The sequence below is a fragment of the Myotis brandtii genome, unplaced genomic scaffold (assembly GCF_000412655.1).
Source record: "Myotis brandtii unplaced genomic scaffold, ASM41265v1 scaffold457, whole genome shotgun sequence".
In the NCBI taxonomy this organism is placed as follows: domain Eukaryota; kingdom Metazoa; phylum Chordata; class Mammalia; order Chiroptera; family Vespertilionidae; genus Myotis; species Myotis brandtii.
The window spans coordinates 643,218-655,203 of record NW_005367475.1 but is presented as its reverse complement, the minus strand read 5'-3'; positions in this window follow the sequence as shown (position 1 = coordinate 655,203).

The following is an 11,986-nucleotide window of genomic DNA, read 5'->3' as shown; positions in this document are numbered from 1 at the left end:
ACAGGTGACAGTAGAATTTAACCTGGCAAGAAATTCAGTAAATTCCAAAAATGAGATGCCTTGGATTTTTAAAATTTTGAGATCACATTTATATAGCACATTAGAAAACAATCAGATCTAAACATGCATTCTTTGTGTATGCAAATAATCAATCTGAAAACTCCAACGGTACCATTCAGTTCCCTCAACACATCTGTGTGTATCACCTAATACAGACTGATAGGAATGACCTCGAGCCTGAGCTGCAGCAGCCACTCACAGGTCTGTTAGATCAGGATTAGCAGGTGTTTTATTAACTTAGAGTAATACTTACCTCGAGGCTTGACACTCCTCCTCCTCCTCCAGCATCACTAATCTGTGAGTTGACAAATTCCTTACGTTTTTAAATCCAAAGTAAAACACATACCTTATAACAAGACAAAATCTTATTCAACTTTCAACTATCACCAATGGGCATTAACGAAATCTTTTCTTACTGTCCTAAGAGAAGGAAATTACTACTTGGCCATCCCACTTGTAAGAAAGAAACTAATGATACTATAGAATATAAGATTGATATGAAAAGTCAATGAAATGACGTTGGAAAGCAGCATGGCACAGGGCCTGGTACAGGCATGATTAATAGATATTAGTCTCTTTCCTCTATTGCAACAGACATCACTGTTCTCACAATTTAAAATAAAAAAGAAATCAGTGTTGCTTATTGTTTTAAGATATAGTCTATTAGTAAAACATTTGAAGTGTAGTAAAACCAACAGATCAGGAAACAACTGCCATTCAAAAGATATAACAGTTCCCAAGAGGAGGGGGAACACCATGCCATGATGGGGGAAGAACATGAAGAAGCCCAGGAGGCAGGGGTGGGGGTGGGGGTGACTGTGGGCAAGAGCCTTGATGGTGGTTTCTGTAGCAGGGAACAGGCAAGGCAGGGCCAGCAGGTTTAGGATTGGCTAGTTTGAATAATGTCAGCAGGTTTAGGAGTTGGTTGTCTAGTGCTTGCCCCTCCCTCAGAACATGGATTTAAATTGATCCTATGTAATAAAAGTCACTGGAGGGGATGAGCCCTTGTGGAATTTCATAGAAGTTTTGTTTGTGGAGGCCCAGGCCACTATCCTCAGGCCCAGAGTGCCCTCATGGACAGCATGAAACACAGACACCTGTGCTGGGGTGTGTCTCAAAAAAGAATGGTTTGTAGAAAAAAAAAAAAGTTGGGGGGAGTCCCCATGGATTCTCTGAAGGGAGTGGCAAAGGACAAGAACACGTCCCTGTGTGTCTAAGGGAGGGCACCACACGGTGCCTGGCATGCAGCGCTCGATCAGTATTCACAATGATTAAGTGTGCAACTAGTAATTTTTGCTACTCACAATTCAGCACATTCCCAACACTACCTGACGTCCCCAAAGGAAAGGAGAAGAGGCTTTGGGCCAGCCAGGGCCCACCGCTGTCTCGCCCCGTAGTGGCATCTGCGATGACTCACTGATTGCTGCCGATTCCCTGGGGATCAGTTTTTCTCATCTAAGTGACAGTGTGTAAACTTCCATAGAGGACGCCACCTTGTCTGACAGCCAGGACAGCTGTGCAGAGAGCGGGCGCGCCAGGCGCCTCTCCAACAACCCCACGCCCTGCCACCTCGTTTGTTTTCCCGAGAGCAGCTCGGGATGCTTGACAATGTCTCCTAAGGGGAACGCCGTATTTTAGGAACTGGATCGTCCCCCACCGGTGTCCTCCCCCCGCATCCCAGACAGCCATCCCGTGGTGCACCCGTCTCAGTCAAAAGGAGACCAAAGGCGCACGCAAATGAGGACAATCGAAGGAAGATTTATCGCCTGCAAGATTGATCAAGGTGTGGGTGGAGACAGGACAGCATGAATCCCAAGGGCAGCTGCGAGGGCCCAGAGTGGGATAAAGCCTGCTGCTGTCAGGTGAACAGTGGCTTTCTGTAGAATAGTGGTTCTCAACCTTCTGGCCCTTTAAATACAGTTCCTCATGTTGTGACCCAACCATAAAATTATTTTCGTTGCTACTTCATAACTGTAATGTTGCTACTGTTATGAATCGTAATGTAAATATCTGATATGCAGGATGGTCTTAGGCGACCCCTGTGAAAGGGTCGTTTGACCGCCAAAGGGGTCGAGACCCACAGGTTGAGAACCGCTGCTTTAAAATAATTCTGGGGGAAAGGGGAAGTGGGTGGAGGGTATATTTGAAACACCATTGCCAATATCAACTACAAAAAGAGAAAATGCTTTGAAATGATAAAACACTATGAAAAGCAAGCCATTATTATTATTACCACCTTTCTTGGCCATAGAATGCAATCTCAGCTAAACGATGTATGTAGTTATCAGTTTTATCACTAAATGCCACCTCCTTGAGTACTTCACTTATCACTGAATTAGTAACGATTCAGCTTGGCTGGGAGTGACAGAAAACCCCCAATAACAGTGGCTTAACAACAGAGACAAATTGGACAAGTAAGCAGTCATCTTTAAGAAATCTTCAGGGACCAGTTCTGATGGTCCAACATGGTTGCATCAACATTCCAAACATCAGGATGCAAGAAGGGATGATGAGGAAGAGAGAAGAAAAGTGTTGTGAGCCACACAAACCTTATCCATCTTTCCCATTGGCCAGAACTTAGTCATTGGCCACACCTGGCTGCAAAGGAGGTCAGCAAAGATAACCTATCTTGGGTGGCCATGTCCCCTGATAAAATTTGTATTACAAGGAAAGATGAGAAAATCAGATATTGCAGGAAACTAGGAGACTCTGCCTTACAGTGTCCCCATTCCCCCATTGACTTCTTCTAGCCCGCCCCCACCCTCTACTCCATCCTCCAATTCTCTGGACTTCAGCAGTTACATGAATCAATAAGATGCTCTTGAATAATCCAAGAAATATAGTAGGAAATACTTTGATGAGTGCAGTTTTATATTAAAAAACTGATTTTAATACCTTGCTTCATAGTAATGGGCTTCAAGGTGAGCTGAAACAGAAAAACTTGTGCATATAACTATGAAAATTAAAAAAGGGAGTTTTGAAAGGCATTGATTCAGTTCTGTAGCATCTCCTAATTCAATTCCCCCCTGAATCAAGTCAGGGTGCCAATGTTTTAAAATTTGTGCCTGCAGAATTTTAATTTATAGAAGGGACTGAGTGACCATAGAGGCCGATGCCATTGAAAGAAGACTTTTATTATTTGCATTTCCTGAGAGAAGAAGGCATTCCATGCCACTCAGGGGCACAGGGAAACACCAGGTTTTGGTCAAATGGACGAAGAGGAAAGCTGAGGCCAGTGCCATTACTGTGTTTTCTGAAAATAAATGAATAAATAAATAAATAAATAAGGCAAGGCAGGACAGGATAAACTGTGTAGGATTTCTAGTTTGAATCATTCCAGCAGGCTCTGGGCTACAGGGGTGGTTTTTAGTTACCTGGTACCTGGCCCTGGGGTGATTTAGGGCAAGGAAAATATTGACTTGGTGTGTGAGAGTTAGATAAGGAAGTCTCTGGGGCTATAGACTCAAGATTGGTTGGTTTGTATATGAAAGCTGTACTTTTAGGTAAATTGCTATTGTGTTTAGGAATTAGCTAGCCCTGGGAAGGGCAGTGTCTCCCTGAACCTGTAAGCCCCCCTCCTCCCAAGATGTCAAAACATCTTAAGATACAGAAAGCGAAAAACATAATTTATGCAGTTAGAGCTAGAACAAAGGAATTGCCATCACCAGGATTAGTGATTTTCCATCAACAATAGAGGTTAGGGGCTGCTCTGTCTAGGACAGTGATTTCCAAACTGTCTTCTAGTCAGGGAGACAGCCTTGTACAACTTTAAAGAAACTGGTGTTGCATTCTGGCCTGAGTTTAGTTCAGCTTGTAGCCATGTGACTTGGAGAATAGGAAAAACTACCTCTACCCTGGCTGGATAACTCAGTTGGTTAGAGCATCATCCTGATTCTCCAAGGTTGTAGATTTGATCTCCCTTTCCTCTCTCTCTCTCTCTCAAATCAATGAAACTTAAAAAAAAATTAATTATAAAAATCTACCTCTAAAGCTCAATTTCTTTATATACAGAACTAGAAGCCCTGTGCATGATTTCATGCACTGGTGTCCCTCAGCAGCCTGGCCTGTGGGGATCAGGCCGAAACTGGCTCTCCAACATCCCCCGAGGGGTCCCGGATTGCAAGAGGGTGGTTCTTGGGTGACTCACCCAAAATCGGGCTTCTTCCTCTCCAGTTTCGGGTGCGTCACCTGAGAACTGCAGCTGCCAAGTCACTGAAGCTCAGCAGTTCCTGCGTTGAGCGTCTGCCCCCTGGTGATCAGTGTGTGTCATAGCTATCGGTCAGAGTGTCTGCCCCCTGGTGGTCATTATGCATCATAGCCACTGGTCGGATGGTTGCTTAGGCTTTATATATAGAGATGGGCAGAATATCTATACAGAATTGTTGTGAGAATTAAATGAGAGCATGTGTGTAAATGTAAAGTCTTAGTGTAGTATCTAGTTGTCTTTTTTTTTTTTTTTTAAGAGAGAGAGAAAGGAAGGGAGAGGGAGAGATAAAGAAACAATGATGTGAAATGTGGGAGAGAAACATCAATTAGTTGCCTCCCACATGTACCTTGACTGGGTATAGACCCATAACCTGGGTACGTGCCCTACCTGGGAATCAAACCAGTGACCTTCTGGTGCACAGGATGACGCTTAACAAACTGAGCTACCTGGCCAGGGTGTTTTTTTGTTTGTTTGTTTTTTTAAATTAAATTCACTGGGTGACACTAGTTAACAAAATTATGCAGGTTTCAGGTGCATAGTTTTACAACATATCATCTGTAGACTATATTGTATGTTCACCACCCCAAGTTATTAGTTGTCTTTAAAGATAAACTGAGGCATATTAAATATTTTAAGAGTTTGAGAAAAAAATTGATTTGAATCAGACAATGCCAACCAGAGTGGTTAGGGGGGCTCCAGGAACAGGAGCTGGGGAAGACTCTTTTATAGAGAAAAGGTGGAAGCAAAGCAAGGAACTTATTGATTGGCTCTAGTGTAAAGACTAGTTGGCTATGAGTGATTGTCCTTAGGTTTCAAATTTGTTACCTTGGGGCATTTATAGGCTTAGATTTCGATTTGCTTACAGAAGTCACCATGGTGTTAGAGCCACTTCAGTTGCATTGTCTTCTTGTTTAATTAATTGAACTGTTGTTATTATTGACACTGTTATTGGCAACAGTTTGATTACGCAATGATCTAGAAGTACATCAACAGTCATTTATTTACTCAGCACCTATTCTGTGATAGCCACTGGTCCAGGCCCTAGAAAGAGGTAACTGACCAAACAGACAGAGGTCCCTGCCGACCTGGAGTTCACGTTCTAGTGGGGAAACAGGTGATAAACACAGGGATGAGTAAATGCAAGCGGGATGCAGAATAGTCATGAATACAGCTCTGATTCTCTCACTGTGTGACAGTCATTTGTGAAGGGGTTTCATGCATCTTCCTATGTAATCCTCAGGATAACCCTCTGAGGCAGGTTATCATCATCCCCATTTTACAGGTAAGGAAACTGAGACTCAGAGAAATTACGGTGCTAGTAATGGCAGAAACCAGATTCTGTTCTTAGCGCCGATGTTATGCTGCTCTTTGTTTTTTTTCTGTTTGTTTGTTTTTAAAAATACAGCCTCCAGGTAATAGGAGTAAAATTGTATTCATCAAGGAATCTTTAAAATGCAGCTCTTTGTAGTAATTTATTGTGCACATGCTCTTAAGAATATTCCTGAAAGTACACTTTACCTAAATTAAGCCTATTTCTGGGAAAACTACTTAATCAGCTTGTGTCCCTGAAGCCAGAAGCTCCGAGTCAGCCTGTTCTAATGAGTGGCTTAATCAGAGGTCTATTTAGTTTATTTTTCTCCTGAACTGAGGTTCTTTGTCAGAGGGCTTGACCATTGGGAGTTTAGGGGAATACAGGCAGAGACCTTCATAATGCTACAAATGTACACACCTCCACTACAGCAAGGCATTCCCCCCTAAAATGTAATTGTGCATTGGATGGAGCACTTGCTGAAATATTGTGGCCTAGACAATGTAGCGGAAAAGGCCATGTCACATCTAATCTGACCCTCCACTGAATTTTACTCCATAGCCTAGCCTAGCCCAATATCCTCCCCCCATCCCCACAACTGAAGAATCATTACTTTCTTGCCTGGCTGGCATGGCTCAGCGATTGAGCGTAGACCTATGAACCAGGAGGTCACGGTTCGATTACCAGTCAGGGCACATGCCTGGGTTGTGGGCTTGATCCCCAGTGGGGGGTGTGCAGTAGGCAGCCAATCAATGATTCTCTCTCATCATTGATGTTTCTATCTCTCTCCCCCTCTCCCTCTCCCTTCCTCTCTGAAATCAATAATTTTTAAAAAAGAATCATACTTTCTTAAACATCCCCAATTTCTCTTCACTTCCAGGACAAGCACTTGGCTTTTTTTCAGAGCTGTGAGTGTAAGCTATGGCACATCCAATTACAAGTAGGGACCAGCACAACTGAGATATGGGTGCTGGGAGGCTCCTTCAAGGCCAGAGAAGGCAGGGCACCACCCCCAGTGAGCAAGGTTCAAAGTCGTGGCTCAGTGAAGTTGGGAAGAACTCCATCCATATCATTTACATTGGAGTCACCGATGGAAATGTGAAACTATCAATGCCGCAGTGCCAGGAACATAGTATATCAATTATCTATTGCTGCAGAAGACATTATTCCAAAACTTAGTAGCTTGAAACAAAACAAAACAAAAATACTCTTGGTTTCTGTGGGTTAGAAATTCAGACAGGGCACAGCAGGGATAATTGATCTTTGCTTCACAGAGTCTGGGCCTCAGCCGGAAAACTTGAAAAGCTGTGGGAGCCAGGCCTCTGTGGCTCAGTGGTTGAGCGTGGACCCATGAACCAGGAGGTCATTGGTCAGAGAAAAGTGGTTGAGGGGGGAAGAGATCAACCAAAGAACTTATATACATACTAGAGGCCCGGTGCACGAATTCCTGCATGGGTGGGGTCCGGCTGGCCTGCCCCAATTGGGGCAGATTGGGCCAGGCCAGTGGGGTGGAGGGGCCGTAAGTGGTTGGTGGGCCAGCCCCACCCCTGATTGGGGTGGGAGGGGCCAATCGGGGGCAGGGCTGGCCAGGAGGAAGGGCCCCAGGCAGTTAGCAAGCTGGCCCCGCCCCCTGGTCGAACTCGGGTCGAACTCCCGGTCAAGGGGACAATTTGCATATTACCCTTTTATTATATAGGATATGCATAACCCATGGGCACAGACAATAGTGGGGTGATGGCCTTGGGAGGGGATGGGAGTGGGGAGGAAAGAGGTCAATGGGAAAAAAAGTGGGACATCTGTAATGCTTTAAACAATAAAGATAAATAAAAATTTTTAAAAATGATTCTCTCTCATCATTGATGTTTCTCTCTCCCTCTCCCTTTCTCTCTCTCTCTAAAAATCAATAAAAATTCTTTTGAAAAATAGAAAAAAATCATATGGGAGCATTGTCTAGTCCAAGGCCCACCTAAAGTTTATTTCATTCTCTAGAAGATATACTTTTGTTTTCCTTTCTAGTTACTAATGACTGAGGTCGAGAGTCTCTGAGGTTACACGTTAACTTGGAGATTTCCAAAATTAGTGAAGATCACATCAAAGGTCTAGTTTTATTTCTCTGCTGGACATTAGCCAGTTTTGTCTGTAACTTGGGAAGGCTATTTTAGGGTGCTTTTCCCGGCTGCCTGCACAGGCCTCTGCCCACGGAACTCTCCTCTGAACCAGCTTCACCTCCCTCCTGGCACCCTCGAGAGTGACTTACATGCAGGTTTATTTGCGAGTCAGGATTTTAACTTTTTGAAATGTATATTTTGATAGCCCCAAGTCCTATGCACCATGAAAACGAAAACCTAAGTAGTGTGGTAACACTTCACTGAAGAGAGCTGAAGGGGTCCAGGAAAACGTTAAAGAGAAGACTTTGTAGAAAGGTGTTCCAGAAGAGATCTTAACAGATGTGAGTGGTTACAGAATAGCAAAGGGCTGGGGGCCTCCGTGCAGAGGAGGGGCCAAGTAAGTGGGGAGGTCAACTGAACAAACCAGAAACCACGGTCTGGGAGGGTAATAAATCACATTATGGAGCTAACTCCATGACAGACTACTGATAACCTCACCACGTGACCAGCTATAAATTATTCAGATGAAAACCAGCAGTTGTTCCGTGTTTAAATCATATGCATTTTTGTTTTGTGCTTTTGTTTTGCTTTTGCAACACAGAGGAAGTAGAAATCTGGGTGCCTCAGTGCTGCTCTCCTGCTGGGGTCTGCACCAGCCTGCAGGGGTGGCCTCCCAGGGGGTTAGTGCAGAAAGGAAATGAAACTGTGCTCCTGGGAGAAACGCCTGGGCCAATGCAAGGGATTCGGATTACCAGCTAGACTTGTAACATATAAAAAAGAAGTCACTTCCTGCCTTTGAAATCTCTCTTTAGAATGCATGCATTTTTTAAATTCTGCAAATTAAAGAATGATCAAGTGCAACACTTGGAACCAGCACAGCCAACCGTGTTGCAGAAAGTCACAGAAAAGGGAGAAATAAAGTCTTTCATTTCACCTCTCCTTTTATTCTCCTCACGTCTGCTGCAGGCATCTCTGCCCTCAGCCATGCTTTTTATCTTTCTTTAAATTGTGATAAACTATGCACAACATTAAATTTCCTATTTTAACCACTGTTAAGTGTACAGTTCAGTGGCATTAAGTACATTCACATTGTGGTACCACCATCACCTCCATCCATCTCCAGAACACTTTTCATCTTGCAAAACTGAAACTATGAACCCATGAAACAGCAATTCCCCATCTACCCCTCCTGGGCCCCGGCAACCACCATGCTACTTTCCGTGGCTATGAACTTGACTACTTTAAGTACTGTGTGTAAGAACAAGTGTACAATATTTGTCCTTTTGTGTTAGACTTATTTCACTTAGTGTTATGGTCTCAAGTTTCATCCATGTTATAGCATATGTCAGAATTTCCTTGTTTTGAAGGCTGAATAATATTCCAGTGTATGTAGATACCACATCTTGTTAATCATCCATCAATGGACACTTGAGTTGCACCTACCTTTTGGCTATTGTACTTAATGCTGCTATGAACATGGGTTACAAATATCGGCACGCTGCTTTTTAAATGCCCACTTGAAAAAAAACAAACAAAAAAACCCCCATAAAAACAAATGATAGGCACTGCCCAGGAAACTGAAACGTGTTCAACACCCTCTCAATCTCACCAGGGACTTTTGAAAATTTTTTGCCCAGTCCTAATCCCAATCAGACTTCTACCCATTTTCATGAAGAGTGAAGTCATAAATTGTGATAGCCTCTAATATAGCATTTCTATTTACCTCCAGATCAAATATACATGATTATCCATTACTGGGTGTTTTGGGAGTAGCCATTGCCGTCCTTCCGGCCTATTTCCCAATTTCCCACACCCCTTTTTGATATCAGACCCAGCCGTCCCTAACCACAGGAGGTGGGCAGGTGATGAAGCCACACCAATCAGATTATATTTCGTGGGAATTTGAAAAAAAATCGCCAGATGGCAAGATCTCCAATCTTTTTGAGCCTCTGCTACTGTGGTCCACAGCTCTGTCCTGCTTCCTGTTTTCAATTCTGTGAGTTGCCCAGTATCATTCAAATAACATCCTCCTTTTTTTGTCTGAAGTTCATGAGTTAATTTCTATTGCATTTTTTATCAAAGAACCTGAACTGACAAACTATTCAAAGACTGATGCTTGAATTTCTTCAAGAAATATAAGAATACCATAAAACTCATTCAACATGAAAATGATGTATTTTACTATGGTCCATTTTTCTCAGCACATCCTGATAGCTATTTTAAAAACCTGCACTGAAAAAAACAAAACAAAACAAAAAAAACACCTGCCCTGGCCCTGGCCAGTTTGGCTCAGTGGATAGAGCAGCGGCCTACAGACCAAAGGGTCCTGGGTTTGATTCTGGACAAGGGCATGTACCTCGGTTGCAGGCTCCTGTTAGGCCTGGGCCCTGGTCAGGGCGCCGTGCAGGAGGCAACCAATCAATGTGTTTCTCTCTGTCTTTCCCTCTCGTCCACTCTCTCTAAAATCAATGGGAAAATATCCTCAGGTAAAGATTTAAGAAAAAGAATAATACAAATAAACAAAAATAAAAACCTTCCCTGGCTAGGTAGCTCAGTTGGTTAGAACATTGTCTTCATACACCAAGGTTATAGGTTCGGTCCTTGGTCAGGGCACATACAAGAATCACCCAGTGAATGCATAAATAAATAGAACAACAAATTGATGTTGTTCTCTCTCTCTCTTTCTCTACCCCCCCCCATAAATAAATAAAGTTAAAAAACAAACTAACAAAAAAGTCATACTGAAGAAAAATCTGTTTTCATGTCTCTGCCTTTATGTCTCTGTTTCTGTCTGTGTCACCCAGAGGAGGAGAAAGGAAGATTAAAGAAGAAGGCCGAAGAGATAAATGTTACAGAGCAGAAACTTCTAGAAGAGAATCTGTTTTTTGTTCCTAGGAACGCACGCCTTCGTACAGAGTGTGTTTCTAATTCAGGGCTTGATTTACTGTCTGCAGCCTCTGGCATATCCTCATTGTAAAGATTTACTTGGGTTGGAAAGTTATTCCCCTCAGAGTGAGAACAATTGTGTCTGCATTTTCCATATTGGCTTTTGTGCTTTCTTAACGGAGAGAATTCCTCCAGAGTCAGATATGCTCCAAATGCGCTCACGACTTCTCGAGTCTGAGCCCTGCTCTCTCTCTGAGCTTTCTTCTGAAGACCTGCTTCTGGAAGCTCCTCCACAAAGCACTTTAAAATGTGGTGTTGGTCTCTTTTTTCTGAACCACATCAAAGAGCACATATTGTTTCCTCTCTGAGAACAAAACTCTTTAATGACAAGAAAGAACAAGAAACTGAGCGGCCAGCCAGCCCTCTCAGGAGAGACCCCGGGAACCCTGGCTCTGACAGAGGAGCTGTGCCTGCGATCTCTTTTTGAAATTTAAGCCCAAAGACAGTAATTATGTCCTAGCATATACATCTCCAAAATGCAATCACACTTTTCCACTTTAAAAACTCCTTGTGAACCCAGATTAACAATGAACCCCCACAGGCCAGTTCAGTAATACCTATCATGTATTTAGCATGCTGTTGAGCAAAATCACAACTATTTAGCAAATTACAAATGTTCTTGTTCTTTGATTCAGCAATGAATCTGTTTTCTTGTCTCTGCCACCCAGAGGAGGAGAAAGGAAGATTAAAGAAGAAGGCCGAAGAGATAAATGTTACAGAGCAGAAACTTCTAGAAGAGAATCTGTTTTTTGTTCCTAGGAACGCACGCCTTCGTACAGAGTGTGTTTCTAATTCAGGGCTTGATTTACTGTCTGCAGCCTCTGGCATATCCTCATTGTAAAGATTTACTTGGGTTGGAAAGTTATTCCCCTCAGAGTGAGAACAATTGTGTCTGCATTTTCCATATTGGCTTTTGTGCTTTCTTAACGGAGAGAATTCCTCCAGAGTCAGATATGCTCCAAATGCGCTCACGACTTCTCGCGTCTGAGCCCTGCTCTCTCTGAGCTTTCTTCTGAAGAGCTGCTTCTGGAAGCTCCTCCACAAAGCACTTTAAAATGTGGTGTTGGTCTCTTTTTTCTGAACCACATCAAAGAGCACATATTGTTTCCTCTCTGAGAACAAAACTCTTTAATGACAAGAAAGAGCAAGAAACTGAGCGGCCAGCCAGCCCTCTCAGGAGAGACCCCGGGAACCCTGGCTCTGACAGAGGAGCTGTGCCTGCGATCTCTTTTTGAAATTTAAGCCCAAAGACAGTAATTATGTCCTAGCATATACATCTCCAAAATGCAATCACACTTCTCCACTTTAAAAACTCCTTGTGAACCCAGATTAACAATGAACCCCCACAGGCCAGTT